General features: G+C 43.0%; 1 protein-coding gene across 1 annotated transcript in view; it reads left to right on the top strand.

The window, feature by feature from the left end:
- Window positions 1-284: 284 nt before the first annotated feature.
- mpp7a (MAGUK p55 scaffold protein 7a) overlaps window positions 285-22,240 on the top strand; it is a gene marked incomplete in the record, with an annotated part of 313,669 nt that continues 291,713 nt past the window's right edge. Inside the window, 3 exon segments of the mRNA XM_029699409.1 lie at window positions 285-485; window positions 11,429-11,501; window positions 13,836-13,926.

The following is a 22,240-nucleotide window of genomic DNA, read 5'->3' as shown; positions in this document are numbered from 1 at the left end:
ATTAGATAACCCAAATGTATACTTTATCATATTTTAGAGTACATTTATGGATAATTTACTTATACAGCCTTTATAAATAATTTGAAGTATACCTTAAAGTTAACATGGCGAATATCCAAATGAGATACAGTATTATTGACTTAGTCTGAACACTGTACTTTTTCTCTTATTCGAACAATGTAGCAAGAGAAGCAGGCATTGGCGGGTGATTGATAACTGAGAGAACCAATAAAAATGTGCAGATGAACAACTGGCAACGCCCAAAACGGGAATACGAATGAGGATGGCACTGGGCGTTTCTTTGTGGAAGGCTCGCGTCCCAGACAGAGAAAGAACTAGGATGATCTATTGAAACAGGCAGAAAGTCTCCGTCTAGAATGTAAACATCAAGTAAGGCTGGCTGCAAAGGTGTTTCTATCCCGAAGTGATCTTGTGAAGTGCCAACCTCTGTGTGAGCAAATTTGCACCAACGCAACGAAGCTTGAGTGAGTAATATTGTATTTGACGATTCCATGTTGCGTGGGAAAGAAACTTGCAAGCTGCTCTCATAGCAAAGTTAACATTAGTTAGGAAATTAGCTAAATTGTGTTTTACATGCGCTCACATCGCTTAACTAGATGTATATCTGAAATATGTGAGAATTTAGCTGTACTTTCCGAAAGGAAAAGTTAGCCATCGCTAGCTAGCAAGCGCGGTTGCGAAGGAATACGGAGCCCTTTCTTGAGCTCGAGCCAAGTGTTTTGAAACGGAGCTTGTCACTGACAGCGCGAGGCAAGTAGTCAGTATTTTCAAGCTAACCTCAATTTATTTTGGGGCATTTTCCGTGTCTGGAATAAGGACATAAACAAACGAAAAAATACATGTTATGGTAGCTAGATCCTTATCTTTATTTATATAATAGTGAAGCTAACTAGCGAGCTAGTTCCTTCAACGATATAGCTCGGCTCGCTCTCAACCAAGTAGTTCAAGTCGGAGCAAGTCGCGATGTTGATAGTAAAATGACTGGAATCGTTAGGATTCTAGATACAGATTGCATTTGCTCTGTTCGTTGTATTATTGGTAGATTATGACAAAGGTATTTACTGGTTTATGTCTCTGCCATATTAGGCAAATATACCAATGTAGATCATGTCACCTGCATCCGTTCTGGGTGACAGCAGGTGTTCCAAATGGAAACACCACCAGTATTTGCACATGTATTTAGGTCAGGCAAATCATTTTATGTCAGTGTCTGTTTGTACAGTATTGAGTTTATGGATAACACTTTACATTAAGTTGTGAAGTGTAATAATATTGTTTTTATACAATTTTAGTCAGGGGACAGACGCCGTCATTGGGTAGGGGTCTGGGATTGGGGTCATGAGCAAACCCAAATGGAAGCTGCGGGGATTTAAAAAATATTTTCTTTGGCGATTTCTGCTGAAAATCTGCGGATGTTTTTTTTGGCCTCTAGTGTAGTAACATTATTTAATAACATTGGGAACATGGTTTTATTTAAATAAATGCTTAATTCTGTGTATTAAAGACAATGAACCCAGGGTTATCCTTCTACTAAAGCTTAGTCGAAAAGAACCTCTACACAGACTCAACCTTTATATTATCATTTTATTGTAAGCGGTTCCTTTATGGAAAAATATATATGATAGATAAATAAATAGAGCATCATCAACAAAGTGCAAAGGCATATAAATACAAATAATACATTGAATCCATCTATAATTACATAAACACCAAATCGATTAGATTAACAATTCTGTCCCTTCGTTCCCTTAATGAACTATTATCAAATGGCTTCAAACCAAAAAACAGAAAGAGTGGTAGAGTTTGTGGGTGTGTGTGACTGACATGCTTTTTAGTGCTCAATGCTATTATACTTTGCAATCAACAACATTTAAAAAAATATGTATCACCGCAATGTGAGCTAAGGCTGGCATCCTGTCCTGCCTAGCTGCCCACCAGTCCACTGCACTCAGTTCCATAGAGTCTGCCTTGTTGATGCCCATGTATCTGTGCCACTCCTCTGCAGACACCTGGCTCAGAGCAGGGACGGAATGGACATAGTCCTTAATGTCCTTTCTTGGTCCTACCACCTGGGCTGGATCTTGAACAGTTAGTGAAGTGAACAGGGAAAGGTTTCTCCAGCACAGTCTGCAGCTTGATTGAGCATGCTACCATGGCAGACTGGACCAACTCAGTGCAGGAGAGCCTGTCTTCCTCTGGAAGCTGCCCCAGCAGCTCAGTTGTATGAGGGCACCAGTCCTCAGCCCGAGCTATTCTGCCATACTCAAACTGCATTTGCAGGTCCTCCAGCTTGCTGGCGATGTTGTGGCCTGTTGACACAGAGGTCTCCTCCAACTTTGTCAGGTTAGCCACTATCTTCATGCTATGCTCCACAATGAGCACTGTCTGGGCTTTCAGCTGGGCCTTGTGTTCCCTCAGCAGCTCACAAAGGTCCTGGACACACTACAAAGGTCCTGGACACACACGCGGCTACTTGGCCGTTTCTAATAAGGTCGTGTTGAAGTCAGTGAGCACATCCGGGTACTATGTCAGGTACTCCAAGCCTTCTTCATGTAGCTAGCTGAGTCGCTTACAAAAGCCTACACATTGCTAAAGTCAAGTGTGTTGTTGACACAGGAAATGACAGCTTGGGACACAGTGGTAAAGATGATTTTATCCAAGAAAGCCACGTCTGCTACAACAGGTCACTCACCCACTGACTGGAGTAGGATGGCGAGTGCACATCTTCCAAATGCATCGGTCGTCTCATCAATATAAATGTCCTTTCCCTGTACAGCATCTTTGATGTCCTGTTCATATTGTGAATAGAGCTCTGGAAGGTACTCTGTACGCAGGTGGGATGGCGCTGGGATAGGCCCTCCCTGCTTGCAGTGTTAATTCAGAAATGTGGAGAACTTGCTGCTTTTGTAATTCCTAACTTCTCACTTGTTTTGATAGCTCCACCACATCACTTTGGTGTGAAGAAGAGATATTAGCTAACTAGAACAAACCTACTAGCTAGTTAATATATCTGTAGCTAGCTAAAGCATCAGAATGTTTACCTGGTCCACTAGCCCTCCTATTTTTCTGTCGGAGTGACCTCAGGTGCTCCACCGCAGTTTGACGTCATATGTAGTCGATTAAATGCTGATAGCCTGCAGAATAGTACTCCTCCATCCTCGTACAGTTCAGCTGGAAACTCCCTGGCTTTGGCTGTTATACTGGTCGCCAAGTGTTTACTCCTCAGCTCCTCTGCTGTAAATCTGGGCATTTTATGTTAGCTGTCTGAGGAGAGAAGTATCTGTCATTCATTCACACAGCTGTCTGCACCCTACACCTCTCACTCACACAGGGGAGGGGCTACGGTGGGAGACTGGGCTACACCTCTCACTCACACAGGGGAGGGGCTACGGTGGGAGACTGGGCTACACCTCTCACTCACACAGGGGAGGGGCTACGGTGGGAGACTGGGCTACACCTCTGGCTATACTTTTCGGTGATTGAAATACATCAATGAAAACGGAGGAAAAACTTAAATGAAGTTGACTTGTTGAATTTAACTTTGATATCACCTGTCATGTTATTTTTAGCTTTAGAATCCAATTAATTCTATTTGAAATTCCGCAGGTTTTCGTCAGGATTCTGCGTGTGCGGATTACTTGCGGGTCTAGTCATGAGTAGTCTATCCTGCACATGTACATCGGATACAACCAATGATCAGGCCTAGCCTTAATAATGTGGTTTGCGGTCTGCTTCAGGGGGTGAGGAATAGGCCAAACCAGGGGATGATGGCAGGGCTGTGGTCTGACTGGGGCTGCTCAGATCACCCTCCACTTGTCTTCATCCCATGGCTAGAAAGCTAAAGCCTGGCCAGATTCCTGTGGATCCCGGTTAGTCTCCAATGTTCCGTTGGCGCCGCATGCCCTTCCTGTATAATTCAAAGGGGATCAGATGGTGACTGTAGAAGGGTTTCACCCTTGGCTCACCTAAACTTCTTGGCTTTAATGCTACCAACTGAAATGCACCCAGGTTGCTCTTATACCTGTGTGTAGCAACACTGTAATAACTACTGTAACAACAGTGTTGTTACAAAGCTAGTACTGTAATTGTATAGTAATGGAGTTGAGCAGCTTTTGTTATTGGAATTAGAAAACTAGCCTAAACTTTGTGTCTACTGACAATGCAAGAAGTCTTCCCCCAGACAGTGAGAGAACAGTTTCTTTAGAAGGATTCCTTCCAGGGGTCAATCAGTGGAAGGATTTCACCTGGATGTTGCATCCTGGTGTTGTGTTGATGTGTTCCTACCCTCCAACAGCTGGAAACTGGGGGAGGGGGACGCCTGAGTGGGGTCAGCCCTGAGAGAGCAGCTTCAGACGGGGAGCGATGGAGGGGGCAGTGTGGGGCGGCCTGGTCCTATGAACCTGTGTTTGAGAGACCCCTGGCCTGACATGACTTACATTCCTCAGGTTTTGTTCCTCGTGTGACGGGAGTGGTGGGTCTCTCGGGAGGGGGAGCGATGTCTGGAAATGCTATTTGTGCTATGCTCAAATTACACTCAGTCAGCTCGTAGTCTCACGAGTCATCTGCTGTATGCACTAGGCCTACTTTGATTGAGACAAAAACTCTTCCTGCTGAGCTATTGATTAAACTAAAGCCAGGTTATGAATTTCTGTGGGCTTTCATATTTGAGGGAGAGAAGTGGGATATCTGTGTTAGCCCAGCCTAAGTTAGAATTTGAAAGACTTTATACTGTAGTCTTGGTCTCTAGGAAATAAGGTATGCCTATCAGGAACAATCCTTATGCGCAGGCCTAGTTATTTCTGCTAGGGCTTGGAATTGGCAGGGACCGATATGTATTGCGATTCTATTTGTATCACGATTATTTATTTATATATATCGATTCAAAACTACGTTTTTATTGTGATTCGATGTTCCAAACATATTGCTCACTATATGTCTGTTGCAGAGAGATAAAATTGACATGTTTTGATCAGTCATTAAGATAAAAGTGCTGAAAACATGTTGGCTCACCATTTTTAGAAAGAAGAAAGAGAAATGTCAGAGTTTTGGTGCAGGTAGGTTACAGCTAACTACTGCTAGCAAGTTTATTATTGATTTATTTTACAAATCGGTAGTCACAGTATTGATTATAAAATCGATACTCTACGGTATCGATGTTTCCACCATCACTAATTTCTACACCTCGTTTCAAAAGGGTCGTGGGGGTTAAATGACAGGTATGTAGGCTACGTTCTGTAAGTGGATACTTGTACTGTATGCAGCAATGTAGGCCATCCACTTCCACATTCACATGTGGAAAAACAAGTAAATAGCTAAGGCATGTGAGACTGTTGTACAAAGGTCCTGGCCTCCTAACTGCTTCTGTACTGCCTCATCAGCACCCTATTCTTCATAGGGCTCTGTTCAAAAGTAGTGCACTCTACAGAGATTAGGGTCATTTGGGACGCAACCACTGCAGATGACAGGCAGCAGCTCCTCTGGCTTGTTCAGTAACCCAGGGACAGGGTGGGACATGCCAAATGACTGCCGAGTGATGACATATTTAGGTGAATGGATGCTTAAGTATTCTACTGCATCTCTTTAGGGGTCAGATGTTGGTGTGTTTAGTAGAGGTCGACCGATTATGATTTTTTTCAACGCCGATGCCGATTATTGGAGGACCAAAAAAAAGCCGATACCGATTAATCGGCCGATTTGTTGTTATGATTTTTTTTATATGTGTGTATATATACACACACACACACACACACACAGCTCTGAAGTGACAACGATACTGAAGAGTCTGCTTAGGAGACAAATACTCTCAACTGTTTGAATAATAAAAATAGAGTTTAAGTTACCTGTGATGAATGCTGAAAACAAAAACTGTAATTTCTATATGCAGGAAATCCTATTTTAATAATGGGCATGGTAAGAATTGACTACCAAAGTGCGAGTCATAATTCCCATGACACCTTCTAGCAAAATCTGAAAAGCAGTTCCTTCATTTATTCCATAGGATATTTTTAGATTAACTTAAAATAAGGTCTGTGTTTGGTTTAGGCTTACACCACCTTGCCAATTTTATAACTGTGTAGATATCCATAGGATATAACTCTGATCAATATAAGCGAAGATACATTTTTTTGTAGAGTGGATTTATGAAAATATGTTGACAAACGTTACCCGGTGAGATTTACACGGGTATCAAAACGCCGAGGCGGTTTAAGCACAAAACACAGACCTTATTTGAAGTAGATCAAGACATTCTCTATGGAAGACATGAACGGTAAAATAACGAAGGAACCCCTTTCAAGTTCAGTCGCAAGTTATTACAGGAATTATGACGCGTCGACTATTTCTCTCTAAACCATATATCTTTGACTATTACGAGCCTGCTGCTCCCTACCACCACTCAGTCAGACTGCTCTATCAAATATCAAATCATAGACTTAACTATAATATAATAAACCTTAGTTTCCGTATTTGACCATATTAATGAACTATCATCTCGAAAACATTATTCTTTCAGTGACATACGGAACCGTTACGTATTTTATCTAACGGGTGGCATCCATAAGTCTAAATATTCCTGTTACATCGCACAACCTACAATGTTATTTCATAGTTCCGTAAAATTCTGGCAAATTAGTTCGCAACGAGCCAGATTCTGTATACCCTGATTCTGCGTGCAACAAACTCAAGAGAACTGACACAATTTCACCTGGTTAATATTGCCTGCTAACCTGGATTTCTTTTAGCTAAATATGCAGGTTTAAAAATATATACTTCTGTGTATTGATTTTAAGAAAGGCATTGATGTTTATGGTTAGGTACAGTCGTGCAACGATTGTGCTTTTTTCGCAAATGCGCTTTTGTTAAATCATCCCCGTTTGGCGAAGTCTGCTGTCTTTGTTAGGAAGAAATAGTCTTCACAGTTCGCAACAAGCCAGGTGGCCCAAACTGCTGCATATACCCTGACTCTGTTTGCAAGAGAAGTGACACATTTTCCCTAGTTAAAATAAATTCATGTTAGCAGGCAATATTAACTAAATATGCAGGTTTAAAAATATATACTTGTGTATTGATTTTAAGAAAGACATTGATGTTTATGGTTAGGTACACATCGGAGCAAAGACAGTCCTTTTTCGCGAATGCGCACCACATCGATTATATGCAAAGCAGGACAGGCTAGATAAACTAGTAATATCATCAACCATGTGTAGGTAACTAGTGATTATGATTGATTGATTGATTGTTTTTTTATAAGATAAGTTTAATGCTAGCTAGCAACTTACCTTGGCAACGTAAAGCAGGTGGTTAGAGCGTTGGGCTAGTTAACGTAAGGTTGCATCCCCAAGCTGACAAGGTAAAAATCTGTCATTCTGCCCCTGAACAAGGCAGTTAACCCACCGTTCCTAGGCCGTCATTGAAAATAAGAATGTGTTCTTTAACTGACTTGCCTAGTTAAATAAAGGTTTAAAAAAAGAAATAAATAAAATTCGGCAAATCGGTGGCCAAAAATACCGATTACCGATTGTTATGAAAACTTGAAATCGGCCCTAATTAATCGGCCATTCCGATTAATCGGTCGACCCTCTAGTGTTTAGTGTTTCTCGCTCCAGGAATGCATAGGGATGTGGAGGTACCTGTAGTGTACACAGCACACACTACATTGCATCCCAAGTGGCCCCCTATTCCCTTGATAGTGCACTACTTTTGACCAGAACCCTTAAAGATGTGCACTATATAGGTAATAGGGTGCCATTTGGGACCTACTGTCAGTGCTACAAGTCATTGGAGCCAGGCAATCATCACAGCCACTGTTTAGAGGAAACAAGCTCTCGGGACATCTATCCGTCCATCCGACAATGGCCTGGAATTCTCTCTCTTGGATTAATTGCTGTCAATGTCAGCTTCGGTTGCCTTGTAAGGGTCTTAGGTCAGACAGCGCTTCTGTTTCCTCCTCTGGACTGGCCGTGTAGTGTCGGGTTACCCATCACCGTGGTGCGTTCTGAGCTGTGCTGGAATGAGTCCACCAGGCAGATGTCAGCCATCAGACACCAGCAACAGTCAGCGGTCACATTTGATTACCAGCCATAAAGCTTCTCCTCTATCCCCCCAGGCACGTTGTCACTACAATAGACTGGTGGTGGGGTCCTATGAGGAGAAAACAGAGAAACACACCGGCAATCAAAGTAATGGGTGTGGGAACCAGGAGTGTTAGGCCACCCACAACCCTTGTGGGGGACAAGAGAAGGTTAGGCATCAAGATGTTGTGATATGGACATCGGACACTGAAGCTCAAATGTTTCCCATGAACAAAATAATATATATATTGTGCTATATGTTTATCAATAGTCTCAGAGTAGGAGTGCTGATTTACGGTCAGGGGGACCTGATCTTAGGTCAGTAATCTACATGATCATCTCTAGGCTGCAGTTCGTTCACATCACATTATATTCATTCCATTCTCCTACAGCTGATTTCAGACCAGTGAGTATAGAAGCTCCATTACAGTGCAACACACTAGCAGAACAGAAGAGTGCTCAGCCCAGCTCTATACATGGCAGAGCAGCTCAGACTGACACGGAACCCAAACCGGCTGCGCGCGTGCACCATCGTGCAGACATTTATTTTGTCCCCCCCCCCCCACACCAAACGCAATCACGACACACAGGTTAAAATATCAAAACAAACTCTGAACCAATTACATTAATTTGGGGACAGGTCGAAAAGCATTAAACATGTATGGCAATTTAGCTAGCTAGCTTGCACTTGCTCGCTAATTTGTCCTATTTAGCTAGCTTGCTGTTGCTAGCTAATTTGTCCTGGGATATAAACATTGAGTTGTTATTTTACCTGAAATGCACAAGGTCCTCTACTCCGCCAATTAATCCACACATAAAACGGTCAACCGAATCGTTTCTAGTCATCTCTCCTCCTTCCAGGCCTTTTCTTCTCTTGACTTTATATTGCGATTGGAAACTTTTATAAATTAGGTGCGTTACCGCCACTGACCTCGTTCGTCTTTGTCACCCACGTGGGTATAACCAATGAGGAGATGGCACGTGGGTACCTGCTTCTATAAACCAATGAGGAGATGGGAGAGGCAGGACTTGCAGCGCGATCTGCATCACAAAAAGAGCTGACTTCTATTTTAGCCCTTGGCAACGCAGACGCTCGTTGGCGCGCACGAGCAGTATGGGTGCAATAATTTAATAATATACATTTCTACATTTATTTGGCGACGTGAGCGGTGTAGTCAGCCTCTAACGTCAGCCAGGGGCTTATTTGTCTGCTGTTCTTTTATTGATGAAGGTGTTCCATGAATGGTCCCTGTTCTGTTCCCAGCATTAGACTACAACTACGACCCTCTTAACCCGTGCCTGTAAATTATTCAACTACCAGGCAAGGAAGACAGGGAAAACAAGACAGAAACAGGACTAACAACTGTGTGTGTTGCTCCGCCTGTCATGTCATATGGTGGTAGGTGGGAAACGTTAACCACAGCACATACAATACCTGCCTGTTTTTTGTCAAATATGGGGTGATGAAAGTCCACCTGGACCAGTCTGAGTAGTAGTGCTGATATAGGATCAGTTTTGCCTTTTCAGATCACAAAAAGTAAGATTACATGAACAGGATGGACCTGATGTTTGTTCTGCACTTCTACTCTGAGATGCTTTTTGAATACTGGCTCTGATGTGTAAACCTACTATTTCTAAAGTGGACAAGGAAAGAGGAGGCGAAAAGGGTGTATGTGTGTGAAGACCTTGTCACTGGTTTACCTGTTACCTCACATCAGCATAATAGGATATCTGTTTATGGTTTGTGGATTACAAATAATATGTCCAACATTATAGCCTTTCAATGGTGTGAATCCAGTACTCGTGTTAATGGTCATGAGTTGGTTTCTTCATTTAGCCTGTATGTGCGTGCAGTGTGATGACATTGTCCTTGTCACTCACGTCGTCCTTGTCACTGGTTTTCCTGTCACTCCACGTCATCGCTATCTGCATCATAGGATATCTGTTTATGGTTTGTAGATTACAAATACAGTGTCCAACATTATAACCTGTCAGTGGTGTGTGTTGAATACCTATATTAATGTGTGTGTGTGTGTGTGTGTGTGTGGTGCTTTGCATCCTTAGTTACCCTTTTTAGGGCACAATAAAATCCTTGATGCGGAGAACGTGGACAGAATCACAGAATCCAGACATTAAAACGAAATTCGACAATATTCAAAAATGTATTGAACTTAGTAGGGAATCAACTAAATGTATTGAAAATGTATTCATTTGCCCAAGTTTATCCGTAAGACATGACCAGAATGCATCAGTGATACAGTATTTCCTGCAACCCTCTGAAGAGGCAATGAGGATATGTGCGGTGTTCACGCCGACCACTTTGTGTAGCTGTTAGCGAAGATGCTAGTGAAATGTCTTCTGGAGTTTTTACACTTGTAGGATGGCCAAAGTTAGGGTGACTAAATCAATGGAGGCTGGGTTCTGTGACTGGCTCACTTTCCCACTGAACCAGTCATCTTTCTTCTCGACTCCGCAGGACATAAAGCAAAATAAAGGTAAGATTGATATAGAGTTTGAGAGCGGACATGTAGTATTTTGATATTTTAGTATACGCTTTTCATATTCATTCGAAATTCTGGTTTTTCTAAGATTTCTCTCAAAAACAACCATATCCCTGTGAAGTGTCAACAGAGCACTGAGCGTATACTGTAACAAGCTTTTTATTTTCAAAAGCCTTTTACATTTAATTCCACTCGTGTCATGCTAATTTAGCTTTATGCCACCCGCAGAAACAACTTTGAAGATGACCACCGTAAAATGTTAAATTCTCAAAAGTTATGAGAAACCCGAACCACTTTGTCAAGAGTTCGGAGCTTATAATGGGATGTATTAATCTATGCTTACATGGCAGAATTATATCATGATGAGCTGCATCAATCCAGTGGGTATTTGAATGCCCTACCTCAGTTGAACTGTAACAGACTGGTTGTGATGCACAAATAAGATACAGGCCTACATTCATAGTGTTTCTAATTCAACTCTAGGGTAATGAATATTGGTTGTGTCCAAGCCAAGGCGTCTCTGGTGTGTCTTACACATGTTGGGCTACACAGACAGCTTCTGATAAGCCGCCCTTCCACATACACACATCCTCCCTCTTCTCCAAGCTCAGCGGTGTACCCTATCAAGTAGCCTTGCCTCGCTTGCAGCCTCAGTCAGAGCCCACTAATGTCTGAGACTACCTAGTCTATCAAGTGACAGGGATCCCATCAGCTGACGATTTGTTGTGTGTGTGTGTGTGTGTGTGTGTGTGTGTGTGTGTGTGTGTGTGTGTGTGTGTGTGTGTGTGTGTGTGTGTGTGTGTGTGTGTGTGTGTGTGTGTGTCTCTGTGTGTGTAGGTAAGGGATCCTGACTCGTCACCTGACTCCCCTCTCTGACTCTCTGTGGTAAAGGCCATTTGCTACTTGGAAGGTTGGTGGTTGACATCCTGACACGATATGTAGAGATAGCAGGGACAGGGAGGATTGTTTTGTTTACCCTTACATATCTAAGAATGAGTCCCAAATGGCACCCTATTCCCTATATAGCCCTACGGGCCTTGGTCAAAAGTAGTGCACTATATAGGGAATACAGTGCCATTTCTGACACCGGCTAAGACAAAGTTGTTGGTCAGTGCTGTAGTAAAGCTTTCATTTCCTACCTGATGTTTACTAGTACACAGTACATACACACTATATTGCTTGCCCTTTTTCTATGAGATGATGCTAGCCCATGCCTTTTGCCCTTTTTTGTCTTCAGTATGTTGTCAAACTGTGCCTTTGTGAGGGCGTCAGGGCGGAGTGGGTGTTGTGCTAGTCTTTGGCTGTATCTCATATGGCACCCTAGGAAATAGTTCTACTTTTGACCAGTGCCAACACGGACCCAACCTTTGAACCCCTCCCTCAGGTCAGAATACTGAGTTGAAGGTGGTGCTGGGTTTACTCGGTCCTCCTCTCCCTTCTCCCCTGCTCCGTTGGCTCCTTTCTGGGCTGAGTCTTGTCCTGGGGCGTGCTGTTGGTGCAGCTGTAACAGCAATGGTTTTCGTAGCAGTAATCCTCTCTTTGTGCCAGGGCTGTCTGAAGTGTTGTCAGCTGTATGTGTGGCTCCATATACATACCCTTGTTGCTCTGTCTCCTTCCAGACTGCCACCCCTTGCCACCCTGCTGAAGGCCCCAGAGTAGGGCTGGGCGGTAAACCGTATTTTACTATATACCAGTATTGATGAACAGACTGGTTTGGATATTTACTTTATATAACTTTATGGTATTTACATTTTTGATGTTTTAAATGTAATAGCTGAGTGATGATACTCAAAATTATGTCAATCATTTGTTCTTACCGGCAGTAAGACATTGCTAACAGTTGAGCTTCGGTTGTGAGCTAGCAAGAGCTTCGGTTGTGCGCATGTATTTTTCTGACATGAATAGTGCCTGTGAGGCAGCGCTGGAGCCAAAAGCACTCTAGAAATTGGCACAATGTCCCTTGTGGCGAAAGTAAGAACTGCCATTGTGTGCAGTTGTCCTGGGACATGACCAGTAGAGACGGGATAAAGTTTGTGCCGCATGCCAATACCCAGATGAGGTGCACACGCTCTGCCTGCAGACTGCCAGCTAGAACCAGCACCCCAGCCGACACTTCATTTAGTGCTCGACTCCGGTGCTGAGCCATACACTGCCTGCTGCCCTTGCAGGCCTGCTTGGCTTGGACATGATACTCCCACTCAGCACCTCAGGTTCCAGCAGCACCCAAGCCTCCACTATCTCTCCGAGACCTTTCATCGTCGGACCGACCACAGTGCTGGTCCCGATATCCACTGCCGTCCTGGAGGAGCAGTCCGGCCCTGACCTGGGCCCATCTCCAGACCCTCCAGACCTGGATCCACCACCCGGACCAGATCTGGGCCTGTTTCCGGCTCCGTACCTAACCCTAACCCCCTAACCTCCATCTCCATCTCGCCCTGTTCCGGCCAAGGATGCCTGGCCCGACTCGGTGGAATGGCCTCTTCCACCAGTCTGGGAACCTCCAGTAGCACGGCCATGGACTGCCCTGACTCCTGTTGGACAGCACAGCCTCACAGACAATGTGAGCACCTTGTCCCTCACTGTCCTGTGTGTGTGTGTGTGTGTGCGCGCCTGTCGGTCTTGAGTGTAGAATAAAGCGTGTTCTGTACTGTCTCCTACTGGTCATTATCCAATATATTAAACCGGCACCTCTATCGAGGTCCACCACCAGTTGGTGGCGCTGTTGGGGGTTGATATCAAAAGCTTTTGGTGTTTTGGCAGATGGTTGGTTAGGCGTTGTGGACCACGCACTGTGGCTGTAGCTGTGAAGTAGCCTACATGTTCTCCTTCTCTTCCCCCCTCCTCCTCTTCATGCTTCTCTTCCCCCTCCTCCTCCTCCTCATGCTTCTCTTCCCGCCTCCTCAGGAAGAAGAGTCTGTTTTATCTGAGTGAATTTGATTTTAAGCTTTACAGTGGGTTAAGGATTGGCTTGTTGGCAGGTGCACTCAGTTGTTCAGCTCACTAGTGTTTGTATTAGGACCGTTTCAGGGATGGATTCAGGCATGGGTCAGTGTCAACCCTTTTTTTATCTGATACTAGAGCCCGACCGATAAATCAGTTTACTGATATTATCGGCTGATATTAGCCTTTCACCAAAATATTTGTATTGGTCTATATTCCACAGATAAAGCGGCAATATTATATACATAGAATGAACAAATACGTCTGCTCATTTGCGGTCATTTGACTTTTTTTCTCTCAAAAGGTTCCTAAAGAGGGCCCTCTACGAGCTGCTCATTGAACATCATTCAGCCAAAGTCGTCACAATGTGAGAGAGTAGGCATGGTGGTTTGATGGTGAGTAGCTTGCTACAGCCATATTTGAATAAGTAAATAATCAAAAGTACGCTACACCAAGCAAGCAGCCCTGTCATCACATTCTCACTTAGTTAACATTAGCTGGCTACCTAGCCAGCAATGTAGTTGGGCTCTATCTAGCTAGAAAGGTAGTTAGCCTAGATAACATTAGCTAGCAATCTTCACTATGTGCGAACACTGGACTGGCGCCTAAGTGAACACTCATCCTTGATAGAAAAATAACACCATTACTGTCTGGGCCTATTATGTTAGTGGGCTTATTTAGTTAGTTTTCCCAAATATGCAATCTGCAAAAAGCAAGACAGCTCTGCGCCAACTATCGTTCAGGCCATGTTCTTACATTCATGATGAGAAAGATTGTAGTTAGCTAGCTAAATTAGAATGTGTGTGACTAAAACCAGTGCAGCAAATGCCATTAGCGCTTGTCATTTGCAGTTTTAATATATAGCCAATATATTTTGTATTAAATAACTGTAATTAAAATTATGGTTTCAGTAAGAGAACTTGGTTAATAAAGAGCTAGCATGTGCTTGCTTATGATAACAAGCTCTCATTGCAAGGTTGCCATAGTGTACGTTTACATGACCTTTGACTGTTGTAAAGCGCTGTAGTGAATCTACTCAATACTAATGTTGACATCTAGTGGTGACATTACAATATGCACATTATGGCATATCACTGCATGGGTTGTAAAAATTGCAGTTTCAGATTTACTTTGAGACAAAGTTGAATTAATTCAGCCCTTCTTGTTTATTAGTGTGCTTGTGGTGCTTCAGCACAAACGCTTCTGGATTGTTATCCACTGCCATAGACAAGAAGTTCAACTTTAGTGTTTGTTTTTTACATTTATTTTCCTGTTTATAGAGGATTTAGTTGCTTTTGTGGTTAACATGTAAACCACAAATAAAATGTTTTTAAATAATACTTAAAATATTTAGTTAAGAAATCATAATTTAGAGTATCTGTTAATCCTTTGGAGCGATTTGTGTAAAAAAAGGTAGGTATTTCATTCCACCTGAAAAAAATATATATATATATATATCGGCAGATATATCGGTAATCTGTGACTTTTGCCTCCCTAAAATCGGGGTCAGACCCAAAGCACTTATATTGGTCGGACTCTGATACAAATAGTCTCTTCAAGGTGCAGGGTTAGGGTTAGTAAAGAAAAGGATTAGGGTGGACAAGGTTTGCACTTCAGGGTATTTATCAACTAACTAAAAAGCACGGCACAAGGATACACGGGCACATGGGGGGTAGGATGGGGATTTGATGGCTTGTAAGGCCGGTAGGTAAGTTTGTGATAACTTGTATGATAGAAGGTTGTGGTTCTGAAGGATACTAAGGGGGAGATACAATACATTAGCATACGTGACTGAGCAGTGCCATACTAACAAGAGGATATCGAGTAGGCTGCACAATGTAGCAATACAACACAATACACAAGCTAGGATAAACAAAGGATATTATTATGCTGCACTGCAGGAAATGTACTAAGCCAGTGCAGACATCAAACTATGAGCTTACAAATAAGAAATGTACACAGGTTACAATATTACAATTACTGCTACACAATATAAGGCACTTTAGTCAGGTCACGCACGCACAAATCAAAATCAAATCAAATCAAATTTATTTATATAGCCCTTCGTACATCAGCTGAAATCTCAAAGTGCTGTACAGAAACCCAGCCTAAAACCCCAAACAGCAAGCAATGCATGTGAAAGAAGCACGGTGGCTGGGAAAAACTCCCTAGGAAAAACTCCTGAGAAAGGCCAAAAACCTAGGAAGAAACCTAGAGAGGAACCAGGCTATGAGGGGTGGCCAGTCCTCTTCTGGCTGTGCCGGGTGGATATTATAACAGAACATGGTCAAGATGTTAAAATGTTCGTAAATGACCAGCATGGTCAAATAATAAAAGGTAAAAGAATTGGGCCACCCTATGCCATCTCAGTCGCTTAACAAACAATGAGGTAAAATAAGCTGCTTATATACAGTTGAAGTCGGAAGTTTACACACACTTTAGCCAAATACATTTAAACTCAGTTTTTCACAATTCCTGTTCAGGAGTTTACATACACTCAATTAGTATTTGGTAGCATTGCCTTTAAAATGTTTAACTTGGGTGAAATGTTTCGGGTAGCCTACCACAAGCTTCCCACAATAAGTTGGGTGAATTTTGGCCCATCCCTCCTGACAGAGCTGGTGTAACTGAGTCAGGTTTGTAGGCCTCCTTGCTCGCACACGGTTTCCATTTCTGCCGACAAATCCTCTATAGGATTGAGGTCAGGGCTTTGTGATGGCCACTCCAATACCTTGACTTTGTTGTCCTTAAGCCAATTTGCCACAACTATAGTTTGTTAACCAGATATTTGTGGAGTGGTTGAAAAAACAAGTTTTAATGACTCCAACCTAAGTGTATGTAAACTTCCGACTTCAACTGTAGGTGAGGAAGGAAGATACGTTTTTATTTATCAGGGCATTGTTAGCAAAAAACAGGATCCCCCAATCTTCGTGGTCAATCTTTGTGTAAAAAAAAATACAATGAATATAAGACGATCACGGTATCAATAATTGCTTCTAATACACCAGATGTATGTCTTTGCACCGATCTATTTTAAAATCTCACACAGAAGTTATGCGGATAATTTAGTTGCGAATGGCAACGTGGTCGGTGTTCAACTTGAGTTAAAGCCGATTTTATGGTCATTCCGGCGTGGCATTCAGGGCATTCATACTTCTTGCATTTCGCGGAGCAGGACCTGGTTTCCCAAAAGCAAGTTCATTGTTAGAACCTTCGTAGGAACATCATTAAAAGCTAATTAATATAACTGCACTTTCCAATTTACAGTAGCTATTTCTGAAAAAAAATGCCATGCTATTGTTTGAGGAGAGCACCTAATAACCAAAGTTTTTTTCACTGCAATAGGTTTGATAAATTCACCTCTAAAGGTGAAATGTGTACTTACATTCTGAAATCTTGCTCTGATTTATCATCCAAAGGGTCCCAGAGATAACATGAAGTGTCGTTTTGTTAGATAAAATCCCTTTTCATATCCTAAAAAGGTCCATAAATCATGCACGATTAATTTTTGTATTTCCACTCGTTCAATTTGCAAAGGAATCTGTGAAAATCTAAACTTAAACGTTGTTTCAACTAGTCAAATCACGTTCGTATGTATTCCTCAGAGACCCTAGAACGTAGCAAGACTTCACTATATCATTAGGGGTGTAGTATATCCTATAGGACACCATATTTGGTCAGAGAGCGACGCCTTCATGGCACGCCGATGACGCGGGCGGTCTTCACTGGAACGACTATCTTTGTCAAATAAGCACCAATCATGGTCAAACAAAGCTAGCTAGATAGCCAATGAGCTGGGCTTTACGGGAGTATCCGGAAACCCTGTGTCTGTCGCAAAATGTAGGTGCTAACCTTTTGCAACAGCATGCCTTTTCCTTTTGGACAAAAATTATAAGAATATTCAGTTATGAAAGTTATGAAAACTGGTTGTTTTGCAAATGTTGAACTTATAATATGGCTACTAATTCTGGAAAAGCTAAATCAAAGTCCAAGTATACAGATTTGACCATATTCTTGCAGAAAAATTTAATATGAATGCAACTGTCTCCTTCACGATTTGCCCAAATGTACCTGGGTGACTTCACACTAAATGTCATGTAGTTCACTCATACTTCAAGTTATCATCTGAAACTTTGCACATACACTGCTGCCATCTTGTGGACACCATCGGAATTACAACCAGAGTGATGGCTAGAATTGGGACCTTTCTCTTGCATTTCAAAGATGGTGGTAGAAAAAAAACAGTTTATTTTCTTTGTATTTCCTTTTACCAGATCTATTGTGTTATTGTGTTATATTCTCCTACTTTCACATTTCCACAAACTTCAAAGTGTTTCCTTTCAAATGGTACCAAGAATATTCTTGGTACCATTTGAAGGCCCCGAAGCAAGGATATGCATATGCATATCCTTGCTTCGGGGCCTGAGCTACAGGCAGTTAGATTTAGGGTATGTCATTTTAGGCGAAAATTGAAAAAAAGGGGGCTATCCCTAAGAAGTTCAAAACCATCTTTACTGAAGTTGCACTTGAAAAGACTCCATATTTAGAACAGCTAAATGCGTCATGAAATTATTTTTTTTGCCCTTCCGTGTCACTTTCAACACAGAAGATCTCCGCTAAACACAAAATCAAGATCTTTATCCGTCTTTCTGTACCCGCCGAAAACTAACTTCAGAAACGAACGTGACTAAAAATACCAAGTTGCCAATGTCTTTGTAATTGTTTAAAAAAAGGAAAGGATATAAGATGTTTCAAATTAAAAACGAGATCACTGTACATATAGGCCTATATTTCAATGATTTTAAAGTCTATTTCTTGTTCATTCAGTTTTATTTAGCTATTTGTATGCTACTGTCTAATTTTTGCCTCAAATATATTTTTTGATGGGTGACGTGTCAAATCCTGATTTAGTTCATTATTATAGGGTAAGTATTAGAAACCACCTCAATATTTGTAGCCATAGGTGATAATATTTCATAGGCGCTGATCCGTCGTCAGTATTGTGTAATAATTATAATGTTAAGGTAATATTTGAAAGGGAGAACGCTGATCCGAGAGCAGCGTGGCCGTTCGTTCGATCCTATCAATATTGACGCATGCCTCAACAATGCACTTAGCAAACTTTCTATCTGCGTGGTGTTTTCAGAAATGCACGTTACATCATAGAGTGTTGTAGGAAAAATGCATCATTAAAACACCTGTAAGCGAGGGAACTTAGGCTATTGGGAACAGGGCCCAGAGCTGTTGTGAAGGAAGTTGTCGAAGAACCAATCATGTCAATGTGGAGCTAAACGAAACATTGTAAAAACAATTGGGAGGCACACGGTGACGCAGTACAGAGCTTGATTTAACCGCTGCATGTCTCTGTAGGCTCCGCCATTGCGTCACAACCTCCGTACGGAGCTTCTGGACCGCATAAATCAGCTTTTAGTCAATGAGAGGGGGCAGCGCTGAACTAGCCTGCAACGTTACCTTCCGGAATAGCTCAAACTGCGCATGTTTCCATGAGACGCCATCTTAACCATCTTCATTTGGCTTCAATGTGCTATTGAGTCTTCACGTAGGAATGAATTGTGTCACTTGATCAATGACTTTGTCCATTCATGTTTATACAGTCATTGGGGTGGACAGAGGTGAACAGGGTTATTTGAGGAACCATGTTAATGGCTGATGCTCCCATGGGGGAGGGGCTGCTGGGGCAGCAGGGGTTTCAGTTGCATCTTTAGTAAGGCTGCATTTGAATGAGTTCTCGTGAGCAGTAGGCTACTCCCCCATCTCCCAGGCTAGGAGAAGACCATCCCAAGGACATGCTAACAGGTCACAACGCTGCACAGTGGGGGTGTGTGGAAGGAGTGGGATGGAAACAGAGTGGGAAGCCAGATGCATTAATAACTGATTACAACTGCAACTCTCAGGCCCTAATCTCACATTCCTTGTCTCCCTCTCCAAACTCACACAAATGGTCACTATATTGCCTTTTTCCCCCTCCAACACATTTGTTTTTCCCAACCAATTCTTATAGAGATTTTTTCCCATGTAGCTTTCTCGGTCTAGTTTATTGGGCCATCGGTTGCATCCCGAATGGCACCCTGTTCCCTATATAGTGCACTTCTTTTGACCAGAAACTTATGTGCACTATATAAGAAATAGGGTGCCATATGGGACTTAGCCATTGGGCTTGGGTGTAAAACAATGCTGCTCTTTCTCTCTCCTGTTTCTGAATCTGTCCGTTTAGACTGCTGGTCGGTTATCTAATTGACCATCGGTGGCTTCTATGGCCCACTAGCTGAGAAAGAGGGGGTGAGAGGGAGAAAGAGAGTGCTGGAGAAAAAGTGATGGAGAAGGAGAGAGCTAGATAATTAATGAGAGAGAGAGAGAGAACAAGATCAAACTTGCCATTGACCAGTGGCCCTGCATTGAATATAGCTGAGCTGTGTTGTGTGTGTCTGGGCCCAGTAGTAGAACAAAACCTCTTAGAGGTGGACCTGTCCTGTCCAGCAGCACTGGACCCCAGCCAGGCACAAGGTTGCCGGGCCAGCCTGGAGGATGCAGGAAGAGAGGAATAGAAAGAGAGCCATAGAAATACAACTAATTGATAATTCATTCCATCACAGGAGGCTTCTGAGGGGAGGACGGCTCATAATAATGCCCGGAATGGAGCAAATGGAACGGCATCAAACATCTGGAAACCATGTGTTTTATGTATTTGATACCAATCCACCTATTCTGCTCCAGTCATTAACACGAGCCCGTTCTCCCCAATTATGGTGCCACCCACCGCCTGTGAATTCCATGGTTTTCTATTTTTATGAGTACAGCTCCACTAACACAAAGGGTCTGGCAAATGGACAGAGGAGGGCATGAACCATCGCCTCCATCTCTGAGCCCCAAACTCCGCTTCAGTGGAGACATTGCAATCCCCCTCCTTTCTCACCGCTTCTGACAATGGGGTGTGGGATGTGATAGGATGTGATTCATTGTTCAGTTTCGTGAGCAGTAGAGCTTTTTCGGTGTAAATAGGGGATTTTACTCTCACAGGGAGCAATGCTATCTAAATTGTTATGGTAGCAGATAGGTTTGTGTGGGATACATGTCTCCTTAATGTCAGACACAACCGGAGGATTGGCTACCCACATCACCAGTTATGTTACTGCGTTGGGCCCTATGGGCCCAGGCCAAAGTAGTGCACTAGGAAGGGGAATGAGATGCCACACAGTATCTAGCTCGTTTCTGGATAAAGACTGCACATTGCTCTATCTACATCCAGAAGTCTCTTAAGCAGGGTTATTTATTGTTCAGAAGAGCCAACAAACACCATGGAAGCTGTGGCTGTAACCTGATGGAAAGTTGGAAACCCTAACTCTTACCTTGGCCCTTCCTTCACAGGTTAGGTTAGCCAGAGACCGAGTCTATTGCCCCAGCCAGGAACCTTTATTGTGACCCTTTACAGGAAGGTTAGTCAAGGACTTCAACCCTACAAGCCAGGCCACAGCAGGGTGTGTGCGCTGTATAGTAACGTAATTGTAACTCCCTCAGGAGTGTGTTGCGTATAAATACTTTCAGAGCCTCTACATCCGCTGGGCTGTTTTAATCTCATCAGTGACTGAGCAGATCCTCTCTCGTGGAGCTCTGCCAGTGACACCACCCCACCAGGGCTCGTCTAGTGGTGAACTGGTCCTGCTGCATGGGATCGCCCCGGGCTCAGCTCCTCAGCTAATCTGTTGCACCCAGCGGCCTTCCACTGGCCTTTCTTCTTAACACACTGTTCCCAGCCGTCCCCCGTCCCCCGTCCCCCTGATGCTTTTTGGAGCTGGTGTATGTGCCACCCTCTTTCTGATGTTAAGGCTTAGGCCTCCATTGGCTTTGAGACTGACAGGCTGCTGTCCTTTCTTCTCAGTCAGTTCTATCCCAAGTCTCAGTCTCTGCTGTTTTCTGAGCCATTTTTTGAAGGTGTGTGGGTATTTCCCTCTTTCCCATCAGCAGGGTACTATTCACTAGGAAAGAACCTTAAGTAAACGGGCCAAAACGGAGAGGGACTACCCGGAACTTGTCAAAATTATACATTTTGCACTAAGAATATGACCCAGGCCTTCACATCGGCCTATACTGTACAAAGGTTTCTTCAGCTGTCCCCATAGGAGAGAACCAAAAGTGTTCTACCTGGAACCAAAAAGGGTTCTTCAAAGGCTTATCCTATGGGGACAGCTGAAGAACCCTTTTAGGTTGTAGATAGTACCTTTCCTCTTTACTCATTAGAGGTACACTATATATATATACCGTAATTTCCGGACTATAAGCCGCAACTTTTTTCCCAGGCTTTGAACGTCGCGGCTAATATATGGATTTTTCCTGCTTTTAAATTTTTTTCTCCAAAAAAACACATTCTGTGACGTGCTCAGTTTTTTGGCGGCATGAAGCTATCATTAGACCAATGAAATTGAAGGTCAAACAACTATTTTTGTTTACTGTTTAGATTAAATTGAGCGCTCTCAAACTTCCCATCATTCTGATTACGGTAGTCATTTTGTCACCCTGATTCCTGGGGGTACAACAAAGTATTTGCAGCCACTCGACATCAGTGTAAATCGTGCATTTAAAGTGGCCCTCCGTGTTCAGTGGGAGGCTTGGATGACAAGTGGGGAGAAATCCTTCACTAAAACGGGCCGCATGCGAAGAGCAACTTATGGACAAGTCTGCCAGTGGGTCCTG

Source organism: Salmo trutta, chromosome 2, assembly GCF_901001165.1.
Source record: "Salmo trutta chromosome 2, fSalTru1.1, whole genome shotgun sequence".
Classification (NCBI taxonomy): domain Eukaryota; kingdom Metazoa; phylum Chordata; class Actinopteri; order Salmoniformes; family Salmonidae; genus Salmo; species Salmo trutta.
This window is presented reverse-complemented; position numbering and strand designations above follow the sequence as displayed.